The sequence below is a fragment of the Pelobates fuscus genome, chromosome 5 (genome assembly GCF_036172605.1).
Source record: "Pelobates fuscus isolate aPelFus1 chromosome 5, aPelFus1.pri, whole genome shotgun sequence".
Taxonomy (NCBI): Eukaryota; Metazoa; Chordata; class Amphibia; order Anura; family Pelobatidae; genus Pelobates; species Pelobates fuscus.
In genome coordinates, this window is record NC_086321.1 from 132,320,811 (window position 1) to 132,346,556 (window position 25,746).

General features: G+C 40.6%; 1 protein-coding gene across 10 annotated transcripts in view; it reads right to left on the reverse strand.

The window, feature by feature from the left end:
* NCOR2 (nuclear receptor corepressor 2) overlaps positions 1–25,746 on the reverse strand; it is a 360,458-nt gene that overhangs the window by 266,489 nt on the left and 68,223 nt on the right. The window contains exon 1 of one of the 10 annotated variants that reach the window (XM_063454316.1): positions 1,144–1,160. The exons of the other annotated variants lie outside the window; for them this stretch is intronic. The gene's annotated coding sequence lies outside the window, so the exon portion shown is untranslated. Of the gene's footprint in view, positions 1–1,143; positions 1,161–25,746 lie in introns of those variants that run through there. 10 annotated transcript variants of the gene reach the window in all.

Consider the following 25,746-nt stretch of genomic DNA (forward strand, 5'->3'; position numbering starts at 1 on the left):
GGACACATGACATGTGTGACATGTCATGATTCCCTTTTATTCCAGAAGTTTGGTCCTTAAGGGGTTAAAAGGCTTCTTGTTAAAATTAACACACACATATATATATATATATATATATATATATATACACACACACACACACACACACACACACACGTTTGTTTTTTTCCTGGAAACATCATGCAAATGTAAAAACCAATTACCAGTTTAACTCCCTAAATACCAATAGGTGAATAAAACCCATCATTTTAATATCATACATAAATCAACATGATATTCCTCACTTGTTTACACACAGTCTTTCCTACTATTTAATCTAAATAAGTCAGACAATCCATACTGGCATAGGGTCTTAAGAGTCCAGACTGTGATACCAGCATTAGATATGTTTGGTCCTTAAGGGGTTAACCATTCCACACAATTAGCAACATTAACAAACTGACAGTCACTCCTGCCCTTTCCTCCATATTTCTTAACTCCTGGGCCACTTTCCTTTGTCTTCACCTAGGCTTATGTCCACATCAGCACGTGTGTGTGTGTGTGTATGTATACGTATACCTTTACAGCCCTGGGACTTAAAAAGACAAACAAATATGTATGAACTGTTTATGTTTTTGTTGTCGCACAATAACCACTGATCGCAATCATCCCTTTCACAATTCAGAACTGGGCAACTTTGCTTATATTGAGTTCACAGCATCTGCCATCAGACTATGGATTAGAGCAGGGGTGCCCAAAGGGTAGATCCTCAGATGTTGTAGAACTACAACTCCCATAATGCTTTGCATGCCTTCAAAATGCCTTTAGAATGACAAAGCCTCATGGAAGCTGTAGTTTTAAAACATCTGGGGATCTACCTTTTGGGCACCCCTGCATTAGAGTGATGGTGATTGCAGCCCAATAAAAGTTTCTGTGCTGCCACTACCCAGCTCTGCATCAGATGGATAACCAAAGAATGTTACATGAACAATTCTTCAATGCATGCATGCATGTGTTTCCAATCAATTATCCGGTGTCTGTACACAAACACTAACTATATAACTAAATGTGTTCCGGCTACTATAAACAGCATAACATCACATAGCATGGGTGAGCTGAACATCCCTGCATACTGTATATGAGTACAAGTTTAAAGGTACATACCCCTGCACGCTGCCATGTGTGAAAGCAATAGGTTAATGCCCCTTCTTCCCACCCCCTTCAGTCTCCTTCTCTCGCTCTCTCTCTCTCTCTTACTGGTATATTGTGCAACCGGGTTGCGAGGCTTTCCCTTGAAATGAAATGAGGAAGTTTTTACAAAGCTCCACCTTTGCTGTACAACTTCAGTCCTATCCTTCTGTGCACTGAGACAAGTGTGTCGCTTTTGTAGAAGTGCAAGGGGCCACTTGCCCTGCTTTACCCTGCAGCAGTGTAGGGCTGATCATGGGGCTCAGTCAGGGCAGTGTACAGATGTGCCCTGCAAGCTCTGGTAACGGATTCAGCAGTTGGCGTGTGAAACGAAGAGTGGGGGGGAGAGGAAGTTCTTTCTATGAACCACAGATCAGGGGATAAACTGTTTAAGTTATCTCTTGCTGACAAACACGGGTAGACACGCTCATTGTACCAGCTCTCCGATAGTCTTTACTTAGTCAATTGCCATTCATGCAATTTTTTTTTTATCATCTTTATTATGATTCATGACCAGGAATAGCTAATTAGCTGGCTGATGGATTTTGTGCTCATTTCCTCTACTGCAAAAATAACAGAAGAGAAAAAGAAAAAGTACATTTAAAGTCTGGAGTACATTCCAAGCCTAAACATCATCTGTTTTCCTTGACAACAGAATGTAGAGCAAAGCCAACTGCGGAAACATTTTTGGTGTAAGTTGCACTACGGCAGTTAGAATGGGTACATTTAATACAATCAAAAGGAAAGTGGTAGTAATGGTGTATAACAGGTTAATGTATTCTGAGGGCCTGTGCATACACATCTGTGGATTGTCATTTCCGTGTGAATTTTGGTAACTCACACAGACATCTGTGCTAGAGCAGGTAAAATACTTAGGGGCTTATCCACTAATTATACAGAGTTGAATAGTAAAATTGGAAAGTGAAATATTTCTCACCATCAATCTTTTTTTTTTTTGGGAGGGGGGGATAGGGGGTCAGAAGGCAAAGCGCTACGGAATCTGTTGGCGCTATATAAATGGCAATAATAATAATAATAAGGCGGTTTAAATCAGCAAAGAGCAAGATCTGCTATATGTTTCAATTTAAAACTAATCTGAGATTCCAGTTGTTTTTGTATTGTTATTTTAATTTGTTTTAATTGATTGCCAAGCAGAAATATGAATTAACATTTTCAAAGCCAGAAAGTAGCATTCCTGCAACAGGTAGCCCGCCACAATCCGGGTGTGTTAGTACTATCTCTCATATCAGTCTTGCACTGGCTGAGGGTGATGGCATTTGTTATTCTAACAATAGGTGAAGAAAGGCCTGGTGCAGTTCTAGAGCCCAGAAACATTAAAGGGACACTATAGTCACCTGAACAACTTCAGCTTAATGAGGTTGTTTAGGTGAGTGCTACAGCTACCCGGAGCCTTTTTCTTGTAAGCACTGTATTTTCTGAGAAAATGCAGTGTTTACATTGTAAGCTTGGAACACCTCTTGTTGCAGTCAATCAGACGGCCACCAGAGGGACTTCCGAGTTCAGAGGCCCTAAAAAGGCCTCTCGTCCGATGCATTCTGGGTGAATGCATCAGACGGGCTATCAGCACACAAAGCACTGTGAACGCGCTTTGTGTGCTGACAGCCTGTCAGCACTGCTGTGGGCGTGGCTTCAGCTGACAGCTGAAGCCCGAACCCACAGGGATGCTGTCTGGCCACAATAGTGGTTGAAGGGAGGGGGGGGACGGACCTACTCTCCTCCCCCCCCCCCCCCCCGGCCCCCACCCCTGAGCGGTGAGTGGGGGCCCTAAAAATAAGGGTGGCACATACTGCCCCCCCGGCCCCCACCCCTGTGCGGCGGGTGGGGGCACTAAAATTATCAATAAGGGGGGACCTATTGTCCCCCCCCGGCCCCCACCCCTGAGCGGTGGGTGGGGGCCCTAAAATTCACAATAAGGGGGGGGACCTACTGCCCCCCCCCGGCCCCCACCCCTGAGCGGTGGGTGGGGGCCCTAAAATTCACAATAAGGGGGGGGACCTACTGCCCCCCCCCCCCCGGCCCCCACCCCTGTGCGGCGGGTGGGGGCCCTAAAATTCACAATAAGGGGGGGGGACCTACTGCCCCCCCCCGGCCCCCACCCCTGAGCGGTGGGTGGGGGCCCTAAAATTCACAATAAGGGGGGGGACCTACTGCCCCCCCCCCGGCCCCCACCCCTGAGCGGTGGGTGGGGGCCCTAAAATTCACAATAAGGGGGGGGACCTACTGCCCCCCCCCCCCGGCCCCCACCCCTGTGCGGCGGGTGGGGGCCCTAAAATTCACAATAAGGGGGGGGGACCTACTGCCCCCCCCCCCCCGGCCCCCACCCCTGAGCGGTGGGTGGGGGCCCTAAAATTATCAATAGGGGGGGACCTATTGTCCCCCCCCCGGCCCCCACCCCTGAGCGGTGGGTGGGGGCCCTAAATACAAAGGGGGTGGGGACCCTAGTTAACCCTCTCCCCCCCCCCCCCAAAAAAAAAAAACTTATCTCCCTACCTACCCCCTCACCCTAAAAATAATGAGGGGGGACCCTTTAACTAAAAACCTGTAAAGAAAAAAAAAATAAGATAAAAACAACTTACCATTCGATGTTTTCTTTCTTCTAAAATCTTCTTTCTTCAGCCCCAAAAAAGGCCAAATAAAAATCCATAATAACCGACGCAATAAAAAAAAAAAAAAAAAAACCCGAGCGCAAAAAAAATAATCCATCTTCACCCATGGAGGGCTCCGCGCAGACTGAGCTCCGCAGGGCGGGGGAAGGCTTATAAAGCCTTGCCCCGCCCTGCAATTAGGCTAAGAACACTCTGATTGGTGGGTTTAAGCCAATCAGAGTGCTCTTTGTCATTTTACAAGCGTGGGAAAGTTCTTTGGAATTTTCCCACGCTTGTAAAATGACACAGAGCAATGTGATTGGATGGCTTGAAATCCATCCAATCACAGTGCTCTTTGTCATTTTACAAGCGTGGGAAAGTTCTTTGGAATTTTCCCACGCTTGTAAAATGACACAGAGCACTGTGATTGGATGGATTTCAAGCCATCCAATCACATTGCTCTGTGTCATTTTACAAGCGTGGGAAAATTCCAAAGAACTTTCCCACGCTTGTAAAATGACAAAGAGCACTGTGATTGGATGGCTTGAAATCCATCCAATCACAGTGCTCTTTGTCATTTTACAAGCGTGGGAAAATTCCAAAGAACTTTCCCACGCTTGTAAAATGACACAGAGCACGGTGATTGGATGGATTTCAAGCCATCCAATCACAGTGCTCTTTGTCATTTTACAAGCGTGGGAAAGTTCTTTGGAATTTTCCCACGCTTGTAAAATGACACAGAGCACTGTGATTGGATGGCTTGAAATCCATCCAATCACAGTGCTCTGTGTCATTTTACAAGCGTGGGAAAATTCCAAAGAACTTTCCCACGCTTGTAAAATGACAAAGAGCACTCTGATTGGCTTAAACCCACCAATCAGAGTGTTCTTAGCCTAATTGCAGGGCGGGGCAAGGCTTTATAAGCCTTCCCCCGCCCTGCGGAGCTCAGTCTGCGCGGAGCCCTCCATGGGTGAAGATGGATTATTTTTTTTTGCGCTCGTTTTTTTTTTTTTTTTTTTTTAATTGCGTCGGTTATTATGGATTTTTATTTGGCCTTTTTTGGGGCTGAAGAAAGAAGATTTTAGAAGAAAGAAAACATCGAATGGTAAGTTGATTTTATCTCATTTTTTTACAGGTTTTTAGTTAATGGTCCCCCCTCATTATTTTTAGGGTGAGGGGGGTAGGTAGGGAGATATTTTTTTTTGGGGGGGGGGAGGGTTAACTAGGGTCCCCCCCCCCCTTTGTATTTAGGGCCCCCACCCACCGCTCAGGGGTGGGGGCCGGGGGGGGACAATAGGTCCCCCCCCCTTATTGATAATTTTAGGGCCCCCACCCGCCGCTCAGGGGTGGGGGCCGGGGGGGGGACAGTAGGTCCCCCCCCTTATTGATAATTTTAGGGCCCCCACCCGCCGCTCAGGGGTGGGGGCCGGGGGGGGGGACAGTAGGTCCCCCCCCCTTATTGATAATTTTAGGGCCCCCACCCGCCGCACAGGGGTGGGGGCCGGGGGGGGGACAGTAGGTCCCCCCCCTTATTGATCATTTTAGGGCCCCCACCCGCCGCTCAGGGTTGGGGGCCGGGGGGGGGGACAGTAGGTCCCCCCCCTTATTGATCATTTTAGGGCCCCCACCCGCCGCACAGGGGTGGGGGCCGGGGGGGGACAGTAGGTCCCCCCCATTACTGATCATTTTAGGGCCCCCACCCGCCGCTCAGGGGTGGGGGCCGGGGGGGGGGCAGTAGGTCCCCCCCCTCATTGATAATTGTAGGGCCCCCACCCGCCGCTCAGGGGTGGGGGCCGGGGGGGGACAGTAGGTCCCCCCCTCATTGATAATTTTAGGGCCCCCACCCGCCGCACAGGGGTGGGGGCCGGGGGGGGGACAGTAGGTCCCCCCCCTCATTGATAATTTTAGGGCCCCCACCCGCCGCTCAGGGCGGGTGGGGGCCCTAAATTATTATTGATAATTTTAGAAAGCGAGCTGAGCTGTCAGTCAGACAGCTCAGCTCGCGAACGCGCATTCCGCGCACATGCGCGGTAAAGCGCTCAGGTTCTTCATAGGGCGGCATTCAATGCCGCTCTATGAAGAACGCGATTGGTCCAGCGCGAAGCCGTCCCATTGGGCCCCGCGATTTCGTCATTTTGACGAAAAAGGGGGCGCGGCCTAGCGGGGAGCTCGGCGCTGGAACGGAGGTAAGTTTTTAATATAAAAACACCGATTTTTTTTTTTTAATGAATGAAAGTTCATATAAAAGCAAGAAGGAAGGCTGGGGGACCTGTCTTTCTTGCTTTTATATGGTGACTATAGAGTCCCTTTAAGATTAAAGAAACATGTGGCCATATAGCCAAATACAAGCGATCGAAAAAAAGCTTGACCTCGTTCTCTTGTGCTTCTTAATTAAAACCCTTAGGAGAGAGAGACAGGATGAGGCAAAGTGCTTTCAATGGAGAGTTCTCTAGCCGTGAATTATTTATAGCTTTGTAATCTAGTAACACACAAGGCACAAGTGTGGGCCTCGACAGGCAATTACCTATGCTGTTAACAGAAAGCTGTGGGTCATTTAGGTGCTGGATCAAAGATCGCAACATGTGATGGTCTTGCAAAATTCCTCTGTAGCATTCTCCATCAGCTTAGTACGAGGGTGCAATTAAGGCTAGCTACAGGCTGTTAGCTATCTACGGCAGATCAGCACCCAAGTAAAAAAAAAAAAAACTAGCACCAACAGCAAAGCAGGCGAGAGGATGGATGACAGGCATATTGGTCCCAGTGAATTCATGGCCCTATACTCCATATCTATTCTCCAACTAAAGAACTGTTTTGCAGACATCTAAAGAAAGAATTTGAAAATGTGGGTAAATCTAGAGATGAAGTGGTCTCGGTGCCTATAGTGTCCCTTTAATACCACTGTGTATATACACACTATAAAATAAATAAGACCTATTGATGGTTTTGAAGCTGGGTACCCAATTTAAATGATGTGGTCAATAAATATATGTACATATTTGCTCAAAAGCTTCTATTGAGGTGACTGACAGGACCAGTTAGGAAGGAAGAGAAAGGGGGAAGGCAGGAAGGGGATTTTTTTTTAACAGAAAAATGACTAATAGTGAGAACATCTTTTAAGTCATAATATTAAGTCATGAAACAATGATCAGACGTCCTCTTACAGTGAAAACATTGGCACTAACACAAAATTATACCATTACTGCTACTGTGAATATATTTCTAGATGATCAGATTTTGTGAATATATGAGTGGGGTACATTTTCCCCCCATTCTCACCTCTGTCACAAAAACAGAAGACAGGCCCAGAAGAGCTTAGTACACCCTAAAATAATCATGTTTTGACAATACAGCAGACTACCATCCCTCTATGATGTTGGGTCACTCAGACAACATGCTCACAAGAACCATAGCGCTAAAGGTCAGCCATCATTGATATAAAACAGGGGTGGGCAAACTAAGCAATTTTCAGGCCTGCAAATACTGGAGATAAAGTCATGGACATCATGGTTCTACGCTGCTCATATATACCGGCAGGGGATGGACATGTTGCAAGAGAGCTATGTATTCACCGGGCTCTTCTTACACAGCATCCTTGAATTCGGTGCTATGGTGCCAGCAGCCGGGATGTGACATGACCCAGCCCCTGCATCACCACAAGACGCGGATGGGGCTGTACAGGATGAGCAATGTGATCCCAGCAGCCATTACTGGATCCTAGGGACACAATCCACTCCAGTTCGCCCAAGCTTAGACACAGGCTTTAAAAAAAATAAACGTCCTGTGTGTAGATGTGTCTGTGTGTGTGAGACAGAATGTGTATAGATGTGTGCATGTGTGCATACTCAGAGAAACTCTTGCAAGGCAATATCCATGACATATCACAAGCCCTGTATTGGAACATGATTGGCTACACACCTCTATTTACAGTCAGAGCAGGTTACAATGTATCAGGTTTAGAGTTGGACTTAATCAAAATGCTGATGATGCAGCTACAAACTCTAGTGTTTGGGCAAGCTTGATAGTTCATACGGGGAGGGGAAACAACAAACAAACAAAAAAACATATCAATGCCCAAATACGTATCTACCGGTATATCCTCAAGTGTAAATAATATTTACATCCCACATGAATGAATAATGTGTGACTAAAAATTCTAAACAATTGATATCTTTAGGGGTGGAAAACCCACTCTCCATTTTCACAAACAACACTGAGGGCACCCAGGGCAATTATTCACACTTTAACTGCAATGCATTGCTCACCTCATCCTACAAATGGTTTATCCATCTCCAATTAAAAGGCTGATGCAGCAGTTTGCGTAGTTGTTGAAAGGTTAGAAGCTTCCTGTAGACTGTACCCTCTGCATCTGGTCTGTCTCATTCGCCCTGACACATGCTTTCTGCAAATAGACCAGAAATGCTCTATGGTACACAGCAAGCACTATAGGAGGGCATGCTATTCTTAATCTTTACTAACCGCTCTTCTTCCTCTTTTTCTGATCTGTGAGTGTCTGCAAACCTCAAACAAAGTCACCAACCCTCACACGCAGAGGTCTAAGCGCAAGAGCCAATGCACAGAATATTTGCTAGATAAAAACTTGGAAGTTTGAAGGCAGATAAGGACAGATATTCTGTTTGGGTTTTTTTTTTCATTTACTGGCTGCAGCAAAACCACAAATACTGATCTGGCCTCCACCAGTTCTTGTATTCATATATAATGGGGGAGATGCGGCATAGATTTGTGACTTTTTTCTTTTTATATATATATATATATTTTTTGGGCATTTTATATAGGCACATTTTTTTATAGTTTTTTGCTCTGGTAGGGTTTTTTCAACTATAATTTGGAAAAAGCTAGAACTTTTTAAAACAGTTTTACAATAGTTCAGTACTAACCGATTTGAGACCAAAATAAAAAACTTTTCAGAACAGTTTAACCCCTTCAGGACGGAGTCAATAGTACACTTTCTGATCAAAACAAAACGTAAACAAAAACTGGAATTTGCGCTATATGTCTGTTCACCCATAGTTCCCCTCTTTCATATTATATGCACCCACACTTATTATATATCATTTTGCTCAGGAGAAACAGGGCTTTCATTGCATATCAAATATTTATATATGAAACATAATTTATTATGAATAAATTAAAAAAAACTGTGAGAAATTTTAATTTTTAAAAGAAAATTGTAGTTCTGTCTCACATTTTAGCTGTAAATGTCATAATACTGTTTTTTTACTGCAAAAAAATGCACATTTGTAATCAGCGATGTCTCACGAGTACAACAGTACCCCCCATTAACAGGTTTTATGTTGTTTTGGAAAGTTACAGAGTCAAATATAGAACGTTCCATTTTCAAATTGAAATTTGCCAGATTAGTAATGTTACATTTGAGACGGTGTGGTAGCCCAGGAATGAGAATTACCCCCATAATGGCAAAGCATTTGAAAAAGTAGACAAGCCAAGGTATTGAAAGTGGGGTATGTTTAGTATTTTTTAGTAGCCACCTAGTCACAAACACTGGCCAAAGTTAGCGTTCATATTTGTTTTTGTGTGAAAAAAACTAATATTTGGCCAGTGTTTGTGACTAAGTGGCTACTAAGAAAGACTGGACATACCCCACTTGCAATACCTCGGGTTGTCTACTTTTGCAAATGGTATGCCATCATGGGGGTAATTCTAATTTCTGGGCTACCATACGCTCTCAAAGGCAACATAACCAATCTGGCAAATTTCAATGTCAAAAAAATGAAATGCAAGCCTTATATGTGACTCTCTAACTTTCCGAAACACCATAAAACCTGTACATGGGGGGTACTGTTATTCTCGGGAGACTTCGCTAAACACAAATATTAGTGTTTTAAAACAATAAAACATATTACAACAATAATATAGTCCATAAAAGTGCCATTCGTTTGTAAAAAAAAATGCAAAAAACGTCACTTTTACTTAAAATATCATCGTTGTAATACAATTTACCAGTTTGAAACACTAATATTTGAGTTCAGCGAAGTCTCCTGAGTAAAACAGTACTCCCTATGTACAGGTTTTATGGTGTCTTGGCGAGTTACAGGGTTAAATATAGTGCTTGCGAATTCAATTTTCTGCACTTTCTCCCTGTGTTGTCAGGCATGTCAATCAAATTTTAATTAATAAAATCACATAATTATGTTAAAAGATTATTTAAAATATACAGTAGAATTTTAATATATATATGCATTTATAGGTATTTAAATTCTACGTGTATACGAATGTAATCTTTTATGTAATTATATGTATTTTTATATATATATATATATATATATATATATTTGTGGTTATTTGTATTTTATATATAGATTGTCATTCTAAGTGTATTTTGTTACATATATATATATATATATATATATATATATATATATAAATAACAAAATACAGTTAGAATGAAATTACATATGTATATATAATTTATATTCAATTTTGTTTCAATATTTGATCTATTTAATTATTTTATTTATTTATTATTGTAATTATACGTGTGTATATATATATATATATAGAATCCACATGAATTAGGCTGCTCTCCGGACTTAAAAGATTCAAATTTTATTTAAAGTTGATTAAAAATTGCGACCAACGTTTCGGTCCCCGCTCGGGACCTTCTTCAGGGTCAATTTTCAACAGGACAATGATTGTCCTGTTGAAAATTGACCCTGAAGAAGGTCCCGAGCGGGGACCGAAACGTTGGTCGCAATTTTTAATCAACTTTAAATAAAATTTGAATCTTTTAAGTCCGGAGAGCAGCCTAATTCATGTGGATTCTATCTGATTTGGAGCTTTGGTCTGGCGCCCGGCATTGGCTTCAGATAAACGTGAGTGCTGGGGATTTCAAGTATATTTTATATATATATATATATATATAATATATATACATATTATATATATATATGTGTGTGTAACATCATTCTAAGTGTATTTTAATATTAATATATATATACTAATATTAATATTAAAATACACTTTGTATGACATTACATATATATAATATGTATATATATTATATATATATAATATATATACATATATTATATATATAAAAATACTTTTAATTTAATTTTACACTTGTCTAATTTTTTTTTACAGATCCCACCAGCAGGGGGACTGTCTGAAATTTTAGACAGTCCCCCTGCTGGCAGATCCACAGCCAGCTATAGGGGGCCATGTGATCGCTCTCCAGAAGAGGATCGCGGCAGAGGTGAGTACATCTCTCCTCCTGGGTCTGCAAGCCGTTACGGCGTTCTATGCCGCCGCAACGGCTTTAAAGCCCTTTAAAGCCGGGACGCCATAGAACGCCGTTAAGGGGTTAAAGGGCACCTGTCATGCCCCAAACTATTTATGCTCATAAAAAAGTGATTTTTATATATATTGTGCTGGCAGTATTTGGCAGAGGTCCCTCTGCTCTCCACCAATAGCAAACACAACGAATGCGGGGTGATGTAATGTCATTCCGCAACAAAGCCAGTGTGCCGACGTCACTGACAAGATTAGCCCTGCGCGGGGTGTGGATTACAGCCAGGATGTGGATGTTACACAAAGAGTAACCCCATGAAGTAGTGCTGGAACAGAGGAAAAGTTGCTAAATCTTTACATTTTACATTGAATACACGATATATATTTGTGATTCATAGTGTATTCAATGTATATGGGTAAGGTAAGGTAATTTTTTCATAACAGGTTCACTTAAATAATCTTGACTGTAACAGCTGTGTGCTAAGAATCCTTAGAGTTTGCTTATCAACTACAAATATTGTTAATTTGAATGATTTAGCCAAAACAGGAAAAACAAAAACAAAAAAGTTTGACTATGCATCAAAATGCATTTGTGGCAGTCAGATTAGCATTTCAGATGGATTATGAAATGAGCCAAACATACATCTATTCTTCAGACATCAAATTGAAGCTTAACTCACACCATTATGGCATTAACTCACTGTCATTTATGTAACATACTAAACCCTGCATCAGAGATTAAGCAGTCAGCAAGCAGAGTATGCAGAACTGACTGCAGACGACAAGAGACAATGTCTGCTCAATATAGGAAAATATCGAATGGCATTCAGATTATAGTTGGGCAACATTGGATGTATCATCCCTTTATACTATAATTAGCCATAAATTGGGACTAGAAGCCATCAATCATTTTATGATGGAAGATCAAAATCTCCCTCAGGAAGTAAAAGAATTCATTTGGCATTCGGTTAAATTTATTTTAGAGCACAATTATTTTTTCTTTAATGATCAATTTTTTCTACAAACCACGGGGACCGCCATGGGCACCAGGTTCGCCCCCAGTTATGCCAACATCTACATGCGTAGATGGGAAGACCTAACGGTTTGGGTTGGGCATGACTGGAGGGAGAACCTGGTGCTCTGGCGGAGATCTATCGATGATGTTATTATAATTTGGAAGGGGCCTTTTTTATTATTTCAATCATTTGAAAATTATCTGAATCAAAACAAATATAATCTAAAATGTACTTCTGCGTGGAATCAAAAAGAAATAAGTTTTTTGGATTTGTCATTGATAAGTGAGAATAACCAGATCAAAACTAAGTGTTTCTTCAAACCGAGTGATGGCAATGGATATGTTCATAGGCGAAGTTGCCATCATCTTAGAGGAATAGCCAAGGGACAATTCGCTAGGGTGAGAAGGAACTGTTCGCAAGTTCAAGATTTTATAACACAATCTAACCATATTAAGAACAAATTGGTAGAGAGAGGTTACAAGAAGAATACCATCGACAAAGAAATTCGGTTAGCTTTGAAAACCGATAGAGGCAATTATTTAATGGACAGACCACGTGCCAAATCCTATCAAGACAATGCAGCGGCCTTTAGAACACAGTACTGCACAGACCATGTTTGGATTAGGAAGAGTTTGCAGAAACACTGGTCGATTCTCCAACAAGATCCTGTACTCAACACTTTCCTACCAGAACAGCCTAAACTTATTTTTAAGAAAAATCAGAACTTTAAGAACTCTTTGGCACCCAGCTATGCTATAAAAAATCATAGAGATAGTCAGAAACCAATAGCAAATGGTTTCTCCAGAGGGTGTGGAGTCTGTAAAGCCTGTCGGATTGTCAATCTAAAAAAGACAGAAGTTTTTTCTAGTTTTGTCACTGGGGAAGTATTCCAGATTAAAACAGAAATTGGTTGCCGCACGGACTATGTAGTGTATGTACTGCAATGTCCGTGCGGCAGGCAATATGTGGGCAGAACCAAGAGGCCCCTAAAAGTGCGTCTCTTGGAGCACATAAATAATATAAAAAAGAACTTGGCCACACACTCCATCCCAGTACACTGTAATCATTGTCCCCAATTTTCTTTTACGGGTTTCAAATGTATGGGCATTGAAAGGGTATGTGTTGATTGGAGAGGGGGGGACAGAATCACCAAGCTATCCCAGAGGGAGACCTACTGGATCCATAAGCTACAAACTCTGGAACCTGGTGGTTTAAACGTGGATGTGGATCTAGTATGTTTTTTATAAGACACATTATTATTAGTTATAGTCACTTTAATATAAGGAATAAGGTTGGGATTAATATAAAGCACCTTTTGTCATAAGAATAATTTGGTTTATTAATAACACAAAATATATTCATATAAAAGAAAAATATATTCTCTGATTAGAAGAAGGAGAAAACAAGATGACACATTATAAATTAGAAGCATTATATGTAAACAATATTACACAAAATAGGATATTAAAAATGGCAAATATTGTAAAATTATAAGATAAAGAATTAATTTATATTAGAAAACACTTTACTAACTATTTGCACAAATATAATGAAAAAAATTATTATTGAACATTGTATAGATCATTTAAGGTCAATAAAGATACACAGTTTATGGTGAAAATAACATTTGGGTTATAACACAGACCTTTCATGCGTTTTTAAGTGTATTTGTTGTGGCTAGATTTCCCCCAATACAGGTGGATTGCAAAAAAAAACAAAACAAAAAAAAAAACGAAGGTGGAACGCAAGCCACTTCCGGTTTCCGGGTTTGTGAACTCAGTTGGAACGCATAGCACTTCCGGTTTCCGGAATGTACGAAAATGCCGAAATTAACTGCAATACAACAGTGAAGATCAGCTGTGAATGAAGAAGAATGCAATTGCCAACAGATGATACCGATCGACACAGGACCAATGAGGAGGGACAGAGAGGCACATGTGACTAAATTGACTTTAGGGATTAGCCCTATTTAAAGGACTTATGGGTGGAGGGTGGTTAGGCTGCTTTTTTGTACTGCATTAATTGTAATTTTAATATTGTTGGTCCCTGAGGAAGTCCCATACTTTATAGAAGGGACGAAACGCGTAGGACCTCTATTGTATTTATTTTTTATATATTTTATTGAAAATTAAAGCCGCTTTTTCATACCTTCACCCGGAGTCCTGCTTTTTGGTGGAAAGATCCAGGGAAGTGTCCAGGGGAATTCCCCCCAGCCCCCCATACCATCAGGGGAGGCACCATATATGCCTGAACTGTCCAAGATCCTGTGAGTGCATTTCATATTGCGCAAATGATATTTCTGTCAAACTTTATTACACTATATTTTGTTTTTGTATTTATCTCAATTTAGGCTACCAGCCGGTTCCCTCGTTGTGTTTTGTATATATTGGTATTGAAGTTGATTGCTAGCTGGGAGCGATCTGAGGGAGGCTGTATTTCACCTACCACTGATAAGTATCATTGTATATAAGTGTGTGTATAAGGTGTATTTCTTTGTTATATTGGCCCCCCCCAAAAAAAGGAATGACCTAGGCTTCTTCTACAGTCCTCACCCAATAAACAGCTAGGGCTATTTTTCACAAGTAGCTTGATAAATAAAGTAAATCTTGGCTGAAGTAAAATCAGTTCTAACTGGGCCAAATAGTATAGGCACTGTTTAGTGACAACAGATATTCTAAAAAACTGTACACAAACAGCTCCTTTCTCAGCCAACTCCATATGGAAATGTCTACTCCTCTTTTCAAGTTCTCATCCTACACACATCAGCCTTTAATGAATAAATACTCTTTTTGTGATACCTCAAATATGCCTATTTAGTAAATGTTAATACAGATTACAATCGCCTATCTCAGCAAATTAATATGTAGGACTCACCGGTATTGGGGTAGTCTGTAGTAGTGGTGGGCGCAACACAACACATGGTGGAACTGACTCCCCGTATTTGTTAGCTGAGACAGGCGATTGTAAGTAGCCTTATAGAATGTAGAAATGTATTTTAGGAGTGCGCCGTTTCTTAATCTGTATAATGTATACATTTTGGTCACTGTGGCAGCACTATTCCTGCAAGATACATTTGTGTGTGCCCCCAATTTCCTTTTGTTTTTACTATTTAGTTAAAGGTACACTATAGTTACCTGAACAACTTTAGCTTATTGAAGCAGTTTTGGTGTATAGAACATGCCCCTGCAGCCTCACTGCTCAATCCTCTGCCATTTAGGAGTTAAATCCCTTTGTTTATGAACCCTAGTCACACCTCCATGCATGTGACTTGCACAGCCTTCCATAAACACTTCCTGTAAAGAGAGCCCTATTTAGGCTTTCTTTATTGCAAGTTCTGTTTAATGAAGATTTTCTTGTCCCCTGCTATGTTAATAGCTTGCTAGACCCTGCAAGAGCCCCCTGTATGTGAATAAAGTTCAATTTAGATATTGAGATACAATTATTTAAGGTAAATTACATCTGTTTTAAAGTGAAACCAGTTGTTTTTTTTCATGCAGGCTCTGTCAATCATAGCCAGGGGAGGTGTGGCTAGGGCTGCATAAACAGAAACAAAGTGATTTAACTCCTAAATGGCAGAGAATTGAGCAGTGAAATTGCAGGGGAATGATCTATGCACTAAAACTGCTTTATTTAGCTAAAGTAATTTAGGTGACTATAGTGTTCCTTTAATGTTATCATTTAGAATTGATTCAGAAGAATTCCAACAGACATTGGGCAACACCACTGAAGCAAAATATAAAAGTTGGTATTGCACTAGCGATAAACTCCCCCACATAAGCCTCCCCAACCATGCTTGAGAAGCACAAGGTAAAAGTGATCATGTGCATTGCAACATCACATGTATCATGGAACTCCTTCCTGACGTCATTTTGCAGTTAAACACAAGCAGCAGCAATGAACGTATATGGCAAGTCTTCTTCCCCAAAGAATACTTTGGGGAGGAAGAAAGAAAAAACAAGCAAAGTGAATGAGCAAGGAGCAGAGTACATTGATGATGTAAAACAATAAAACTCACGGATCTTAGTCAAAACAAAGTTTCGGTTCTAAAATCAAAAATAAAATCGGACAAATGATTTTACAGTTTTTTAAACCCTAACTAAACAAGCCATTGTGTTTTAACTGGAAAACAAACACAAGCTGTGAAAGAACATTTGTATTTATTAAGAGATTAATAAAAAAAAACTATTACATCAAAATTGTTGAGATACAGTACCCAGCTAGTAATTCAACTTCACATTAAAAGTTTGCATTCTGTGGGTTTTATGCTCTTTTTTTCTCCTCTTCTACTCCTTCCCCTACATGCACAAATTCTTTTCTTTTCAACTACTACATTCATTTTCTCTCTTTCTCTGCTACCAAGGTCCCAAACTACCTTCTTATCAGAGGGTTATTTAACACCTGTAAATAGGGGATCTTTTGCACGGTCTTGGTGATTTTCCCAATTTACCATGACATGTTTTTATTTACAAGTCAATAAATTGGTAATAGCTAAGAGAAAATAAATACATCTCACACACCAGGGGTAGGCAACCTTTGGCACTACAGATGTTGTGGTATCAATTTCCCTTAATACTTTGCCAGCATTAGGGCTGTAAGAGCACTGTGGGAGATGTAGGCCACAACATCTGGAGTGTCAAAGGTTTCCTACCCCTGACATACACCATAGAGTTGTATAAAATGGAGGTGATGCGGGTAATGAGTGCCCATTGTACAGTGCTATGGAATCTGATGGCGCTATATAAATAATAAAATAATAATGAGAGACTAATTACTAGGAGACAGATTTCAGGTGCAATTGGTGTTCCTTACCAGAAGGGGCAGTCAGATTAAGGGGACATAAAAGAAAGATAATCCAAAGTGGGGAATGTTTAGCTCATCTGTTAATTGAAGGTAACACGTTTTTCACACGTTAGCTTGCAGTCTTGACCTCCTATAATTCCTCATCCAAAGTCAGTTAGCTTTGATGTTTTTTTTTTTTTTTTTTTTAAAGAATGGAAATCATTATGTATATAATTTAGATTCCATATGTACACACAAGTATACTTTCTAGTTGCATACATAAAAGCATAATTACTACTCACATAAGGAAATAAATTGTGTGAGTAGAAAAATAAATTTACAAAATACACAGAAGAAAAGCACTGATATAACTGAACAACCCAATTAATGTAAGAGTATCCCACAATTCTGTAATAGAACCACGTGGTTTGAATCGTGATATGCTGCTCTGAGCAGACATCTCACAGAGGAAATAAATGATCTTCAGTTACATATATTCTTTACCTATAAATCTGCAAGCAATGTTATCAGGACATGTATCCTTACCTAAGCACTCCAACACCAGATTTTACTTGTGTAACTTTTACTACTATTATTACAGGATTGTCCAACCTTGTCCATCCAGTTGTCGCTGGTTGAGGGGATGTAAATGGGAAATGAGGGGATGTAAATGGGAAATGTTCCTCTGGGTAGTCACGTGTTTACTACATTCCCTCCTTACCAATAGAACTTTATTTTAGGAATTCACATAGTTGAAGCAACTCAGTAAATGTGCAAAATTGTTTCAAAACCTTCACTGGGTTGTTAAAACAGCTTCTAGCCAGGCACAGATTAAAAGGATGACTTGTTTTGAAGTTGCTCACCAGTAATTTTGGCTAAACATTATAGCAGAAAAGTTGTGGTTTGCTCCCTAACACTACCAATAAAACCCCTGCATGTTACACTGTATCACTGAAGATTTGAATCTTACAAGATTAGGTATTCTACTCCCAGGCATGTATGCATTTACCAATCCATTTGTTACTGGAGTATGCAGACATGGGAAGTGACTTTCTAATCTTCCACATGAAAAACTAAATTAAAGTTTTGGACTGAGCTTTAAACAAAAAGTGCACTCCATGCATTCCTGTTAGGATTGGTTTCTGATTTATACCCAAAAAAAAGAGTCCTGCACTAGTTTTGTCAGGAGCGGACCATGAAATCGCACATTTTATACCACAATATTAAAACTGGGAGAACAGCCACGTTTGGGAATAGATTTAAAAATCATCTATTGTGGCCAAAACTTAAAATTCTATGATTAATTCCTGACAATTGCCTGTTTGGTGAATAACCCTATCACTACCCTTAGATCGAGAACTCTACATAAACTGTCTTCTCAGTTAAGCTAGCTATATGCTGCCAACCCCATCTGATACACTGATCTTCCAAAGAGATCTCATTAGAAAAAAGGAACATTACTTTACAGTAACAGCCCGACAATCCATCATTTTCTTGAAAACAGAGCAGCAGAGTTAATTAATTGAGTCACTCTTTACAAAACAATCTCAGTCTAAACCTTCTAAAGTGTAGGTGAGAAGCACAATTAGGTAATTAAAGTATCCATAATGCATCATATTTATCTCAGGATGCCCCTGAATCCAACAGGCTTGATGATGTGTCACTTGTCAAAGTCAAAGAGATGATATTTACAAAAACTACTGCCAATCGCCATGTTAAAGGTTACTCTCTATAGCAGCGTTTCCCAATTGGTGTTCCGTGGGTCCCTTTACTCTTTCATTAGAAACCCACATTCTTTTATCTTTCTTCCCCATCCTAGTGCTCCTCTTTTGTGATGTTTGGAGATTCAGAGGATATATGAGCTATAAAAGTCACAAAAACACACCTTATGCATTAAATATATGATTTAAAAAGCAACACATTAGGGCAGCGTTTTCCAATTGGTGTTCTGTGGAACCATGGGGTTCGGGCAGAAAACAAATGGGGTTTCACCGTGATTTCCCCAAACAAAATGGCCGCCGCGATTAAATAGCAAATCAGAGGCCCGGTCGGGTGCCGCAGCCCTTTAAGAACACCACTGGACCCCTGTAGTATCGACTGGCAGGGAGGAAGTGATAGCACTCACAGCTTCACAGAGTTGCTGCCGCGCGGCAGGAAGGAGGAGGCAGGAGATGGCCGCCCAAAGATTGAGCAGCTTGGATGGAAGAGGAGAGGCTGGCGTGAGCACGCAGTAGCTTACTCCCATCAGCCTCAGCCAACATCACCAGGACCACAAGCAAGCCACCCTCCTGGACACACAAGTTAAGTTAACCGGACGGTGGCTGTGATGTATGTCATATTGTGTGTGTGTGTGTGTGTGTGCCAGTGTATATCAGTGTGTTTGTACGTGCCTATGTGTGTGTGTGTGTGTGTGTATATGACACTGTGTGTATGTGCCAGTGTGTGTATCTGTGGATGCAAGTGTGTGAGTATGTCACTGTGTGTATCTGAATGTGTTTGTATTTGTGAGTTAGGATGTGTGTATGTGTCACTGTGTGCAATTGAGTGTGTGTATGTTTATCTGAGTGTGTGTGTCTGTGTGTCAAGGTGTGTGTGTGTCTGTGTGTGTGTATCTGTGTGCCACTATGTGTATCTGTGTGTCAGATACATATGCACACACAGATACACATTGACACACAGATACACACACTGGCACATACAAACACAGATTCACACACCTTGACAAACACCGGCACATACAAACACAGACACACACACACCTTGACACACCGATACATACACACACAGATACACACTGTGTGTCAAGGTGTGTGTATCTGTGTGCCACTATGTGCCAGTGTGTGTATCTGTATTTCTGATACATACACACACACAATGACACACAGATACACACACCGGCACATACAAACACAGACACACACACTTTGACACACGGGATCAGTCTTGATGATCTTAACCAGAGAGGTGCCACGGCCACACAGAGACCTGCATGCTGCAGGATTTAAGTTTAACTTTTTTTTTTTTTTTAAAGACCTTTTGGGGGTGACACACCTACATAGGTAGTGAAACACTATAGCGTGAGACATAAATATTTGATGAAAGAAAAGTAACATTCAGTTACCCAGAATTTAGGCATTTATTGTGATCATTAAAGATTGTCACTGATCTTCCAGGCATAGTGCTGAATTCACTTTGAAAGTTAATTCATGTCATATAGAAACAATGGAAAAATGTTAAGGAAAGTAATTTCTAAGTGAAAATTGATTCCATAGAAATCACCAGGCACCCATAGCTATGCCTGGTATTGGGGATGTGGCACTATATTAACCATACCAAACTAGATCAGTGGCACTCACTGATCTGTACTCAACAAACACTGATCTCAACTGACACTCTCTGAATATTACTGCCACCCATCAGTGTTCAGGCTCGTGCAGAAGAATTACTGTAAGTTTAAAGGTTATTTTAGTTTAGTTTTTTTAAGGGATTAGTAAAGTTATCCTTTAAACACCCACAGGGGAAGGGTGGTAGAACACCTAAATAGGTAGGGTAACACTATAGCATGTGTATTCCTAATCCTATAGTGTTACTATAGGAGAAACTGTAAACACAGACCACCATTTGCAGTAGCAGTACTCCAACAGAACAATATCCAAATAACCATTAAAATCTGTCTTAAAAAAAACCCACTTTACTGAATACCCTTTTCCAACAATTAGAAATTTAAGAGAGACTTACAAGCTAACAAGATTCTGCCAACACAATCAACATTAACCATATGTAGCTTGGTTGACACTAATGACAAGGCTGACCTTCTAAAAAAGTGTCTTTCTCTTTTAGTATTCTAGTGAGAGTCTAGAGACCTGAGTGAGTCACTGGTGTCTGTGAACCAAAAGCATCCTTGTAAAGGCAGTGTCCGGTGTACCCAGAGAAGACGATTCCTGCCTGGAAGGAGGAGCAGCCATAAAGAGGTGGTATAAACCTTTTTAGTGGGTTGAGGACAAGATCTTACCCTGAAGAATCCTGGTGGTGGTGTCTGGTGCCACTGGAGAAGCGACAGACAACATAGCAGGACAGGACTAGCCTGTTCCGTTACAACCACACTCATGCCTTCTTTATTGTTAACAAGCAGAGCGGCTCATCATTCTTCCAAGAAAAATAACATTATTTCATTAAAAAAATGTGTTTTTGTTTTTTTTTTGCATACAGCACTAGGCCAATCATTTACTTTACCACTGACATCATTATATATTTTTGGCTGCTTCTTTTAAACGTTTCATAAATAAACATCACTGCTTCGAAAATCCTCAAAGAGGATACTTTTCCAGACAGGTCACGTACTGAAATAGTCAATCCAAAGTTAACAGTGAAAATGTTTGCAATCATGCCGTGGGGACCAAGTCTGCATCTTTTCTTTCCAAGGATTGTGTAGTGGTTTTATCTTCCAGTGAAGTCATTTCTTCCTTGTTTGTATTGTGGAAACCCAACACTGCCTCACTTGGTAACATCCAGCAGAGAATCTGAACACCATGATACTTAACCCTAGCAAAGCACTGCTCTCCTAAATCAAAACAAGTTGTTTTTTTGCTTTGCTAACCCGACGAGGCACTTCAAATTGCCAAAAAAGTGGCAAAAATGTTCAACTTCTCTTTATAATTCTTTATAAAATGAATATATATATAAAAATAAAAATACATTTTAAATCTGTGCTCTGAAAAAGGTAGGGGTTACCTATTTAGAGTTGTCAGAGTAAGCGTTTTTTTTCAGGACCCAAAATTCCTACACTATGATGGGTGGTACATGAAATGTTCTGCCATGTGGCAACTGATTTATATGGATGTCAGTAAATTAATCAAGGAGAAACCTCGAGTGAAACTACAAGACTAAAGACGTAAAGTGGCTCTGTCACCTCAAAGTTGCCTTTCTCCTATTGCATCGCTCTACACTTCCTCTTTCAGAGTCTCTTCTTTTTTCTGATCTATTTCTCTTTAAAACATAAGACAAAGAGGTGACTATTCTGCCTTATGAGGGGGGGGGGCGCAAAGGAGGAAGCGGCCAGAGGGAAGTATAGACCTAGGAATACAGATCTATATCACTTTAACTGTACAGTATAATTTGTAACACTACTAAAATACCATATTTTCTCTTACTAGGCTGTGTGGCAAGCTGGGCCGGTGCATGCATTTTTGCCGCCCTAGGCAAACATCCATTTTGCCATCCCTTCATGTCACTCACTCACTGACACACATACACTCACTGACACACACAGAGAAACTCACTGACAGACATACACTCCCTCACTGACATACACACACACACACTCACTGACAGACATACACTCACACAGACACACAGACACTCGACATACACTCACTGACAGACACTCTAACACTCACCTACCTGGGGTCCAGTGTGGGGCAGCCTCTCACTTCTCCAGCACGCCGTTTAGTATGCCGGGGCCGGAATTACGTCATATTCTGGCTCCCGTCATCACAGAGGGCGCGCGAGGGAGGAGTGAGAGGCTACAAGAAGAGCATCCCTCGCCGCCTGCATTATCCTCCGGGCACCGGCATTTGATTGCAGCAGAGCAGGCACCTGTCATCAAAGTAAGAAGGTGCCTGCTCTGCCATACTTTGACAGAGCTCCTCTGGGCGCCCCCACCTTCAGGCGCCTGGAGGAGCAGCCCGTCGCTGAAGGGGGGGGGGGAGCTGCTCGCCCAGCGCTGTGGACCCAGACTGAGGGGGCCCACCAGGAAACATCACGGTGGGCGCCCCCAGCAGGCCAGCGCCCTAGGCAAACGCCTAGTTCGTCTAACGGAGGTGCCGGCCCTGGTGGCAAGCATAGTTCAGCAGAAATAGCAAGCAGAAGTAATGGTGTTACACGTGTTTGTCCACTTGACATCTTTGATGATTGTTGTTAAGTCCAACACAATATTCTTTTTGGAAATAATAAACCCACCTCCTCACCAACATAGAACAACTCTAATTAACTTTCAATAATAACAAGCACTGCTGTAAGCTATTAATGCTACTTATAAAGAAGAGTAGTGACGGTTGGTAGCTTTAAACTTAAAAAAAACCCCGCCTCACTAAAATTTCCTCTACAAATTAAAATCAATATGCGATAATAAACTTTATTAGGTCATAATAATACACGTAAGAAAAAAGTAACTCACTGTGTACGTGCAAAATAAGTGATCAACGTGAAAATAAAGACTAACTATAGAAGACTGCTAGATATGTACCATAGAAACCAGCACTGCCTTTAAGCCCTTAACCCCTTAAGGACCAAACTTCTGGAATAAAAGGGAATCATGACGTGTCAGACATGTCATGTGTCCTTAAGGGGTTAAGGACACATGACATGTGACATGTCATGATTCCCTTTTATTACAGAAGTTTGGTCCTTAAGGGGTTAACATGCTCCCCCTGCTACAAAAGTAGCAAATGTGCATAGATAGCAAGAGTAAATTTGTTACAAAAGTAGCACTTTGCTTGTTATTAAGTCAGATAGCTCAAAATTAGTGTGTATAACACAGAAGAATGAACATCAGGGGATTTAAATGAATGGCAGTATTTGAATAGAAAACAACACACAAAAATATATATTTATATATAAATAACCTGAGATTGTGGTGTATAGGGATGAACAGTCAATTGGACTGCACAGGATAAGATAGCGTATACCAATGTGCAGAAACCTATATCACCAGGACGGTGGTCCTGTGAGGGAGTCAGCCTATCATACCAGGTGCACACAAGGATAACTGTTGCCCCCACTAGCCTCAGATCAGAACCGCTGTACAGAATTACTGCTACGACGGTCTCTACAGCAATTTGGCATCATGGACAAAAACAGGTCTAGAAGCTCAAGACAGACAACACAAGACACGAACACTCACTGCTTAAGTTTTAGGCACTGGCTATTTATCACTTTTGTTTCTTTTTATGTCGACCTAGCCAGACCTACCATGGCAAAAAAAATGGTTTAATTTTAAATCGAATGTTGACTTAAGTTAGAAGTTTTTATCTCCTACTCTGTAAATTGAACTTTAATCACTCACAGGAGGCTTCTTAAGGGTATAGAAGGTTATTAACAGAGCAGGAGATAAGAAATGTGAAATTAACCCCTTAAGGACTGAGCCAAATGTACACATTGTGATCAAAACAAAACGTAAACCCAAGAAAGCGAACTAGATAATAAAATGTAAATCTGTGAAAATGTGCTTGAACCATGTTACCCCTCCCCGTCCCCTCCCTTTTTTTCTCTTCTGTAACCCACAACCCGTACCATGCAAAAAGCTGAAAACTTAATAAATAAAGAATTTATAAAAAAAAAAAAAAAAAAACGTAAACAAAACCTGCCATTTGCGCTATATGTCTGTCCAACTGTAATTCACCTCTTTCATATTAAATGTACCCACACTTATTATATATCATTTTATTCAGGGGAAACAGGGCTTTCATATAATATCAAATATTTAGCTGTGACACATAATTTAATATGAATAAAATATAAAACAAATGGGAGAAAATAAGAATTTGTTTTATTTTTTTAGTTCTACATGACATAACTGTGAATGTCATAATACTGTTTGCTTTTACTGCAAGAAATGTCTCACGTGTAAAACAGTACCCCCTATGTACAGGTTTCACATTGAAATTCGCCAGATTGGTTACGTTGCCTTTGAGACTGTATGGTAGCCCAAGAATGAGAATTACCCCCATGATGGCATACCATTTGCAATAGTAGACAACCCAAGGTATTGCAAATGGGGTATGTCCAGTCTTTTTTAGTAGCCAGAATTGAGCAGTGAGAGTGCAGGTGCATGATATATACACCAAAACTGCTTCATTAAGCTAAAGTTGGTTTGGTGTCTATATAGTCCTCTAAATTTGAAATTCACACTTTAGTAAATAACCCTGTAACGCATGCTCTATGTAATGCATGCAAAGTCACTGAAAATGTCCAGTAAAGATGTTTAAACACATAAACCATTAATAATACAAGATTAAGAGGTCAAAATTTCTTCTATGAATTATTAAAAACAAACTGACTTCATTGTTCACTATTAAAAATAAAAGATTACATGTAATAAAGCACAGTGTTACACATACATGAAACAAAATTCCTCTTGTTCAGTGCATCTCCCAGTTTACCCATGCTATATGGGGGACAGCTATCTTTATGCCTTCTATGGTTGGATGTACTATATATCTGCAAGGCAAACAAAAAGAAAGTTCCGAGCACTGAAAGGTCATCATCCAGCAGACTTTATTGTATCATGGAGTAGGCAACATTTCAGCTTGAGAAAGACTCTATTGTAGAGCTTAAATGTTGCCTGACCTATGATCCAACAAAGTCTGCTTGAGAATGACCTTTGTTTGCCCAGACCTTCCTTTTTGTTTGCCAACTGGATGGGACTGACGCCACTCTGGTCTGAGGCACTATAGGCAACACCCAATTTATACTGGCTTGCACAGTCCCCAATTTTATATATTTGTGAAGACTATGCACAATTGAATCATTTGAAACAAATGGAGGCACACTTTTGAAATGCCTGACAATTGCATACGACATCAGGATTCGTGAATGCATACAAGCTCTCAGTTATTTGCATAGTCTTTGATAGGATAAGTTACAACTTAAAAAATGGCCGCCTCCATGGAGGAAGGGCATGTCTGGTGATAAACGGAAATGTGGTTTTCAATTGTGTGTCTGTATTATGAAAGAATACAAGAAGAGGCTATAATATACGTTTTTAAATCACAAAAATGATGACAAAACTATGTCATTGTGATTTATTTTTCTTCAAGTAAAACTACTTGAAGAAAAATACATTTAAAAAAAAAAAAAAGGTTGATCAGTTGATTACATGAAAATACAAAGGTCGGTGTTAGATTTTAGTA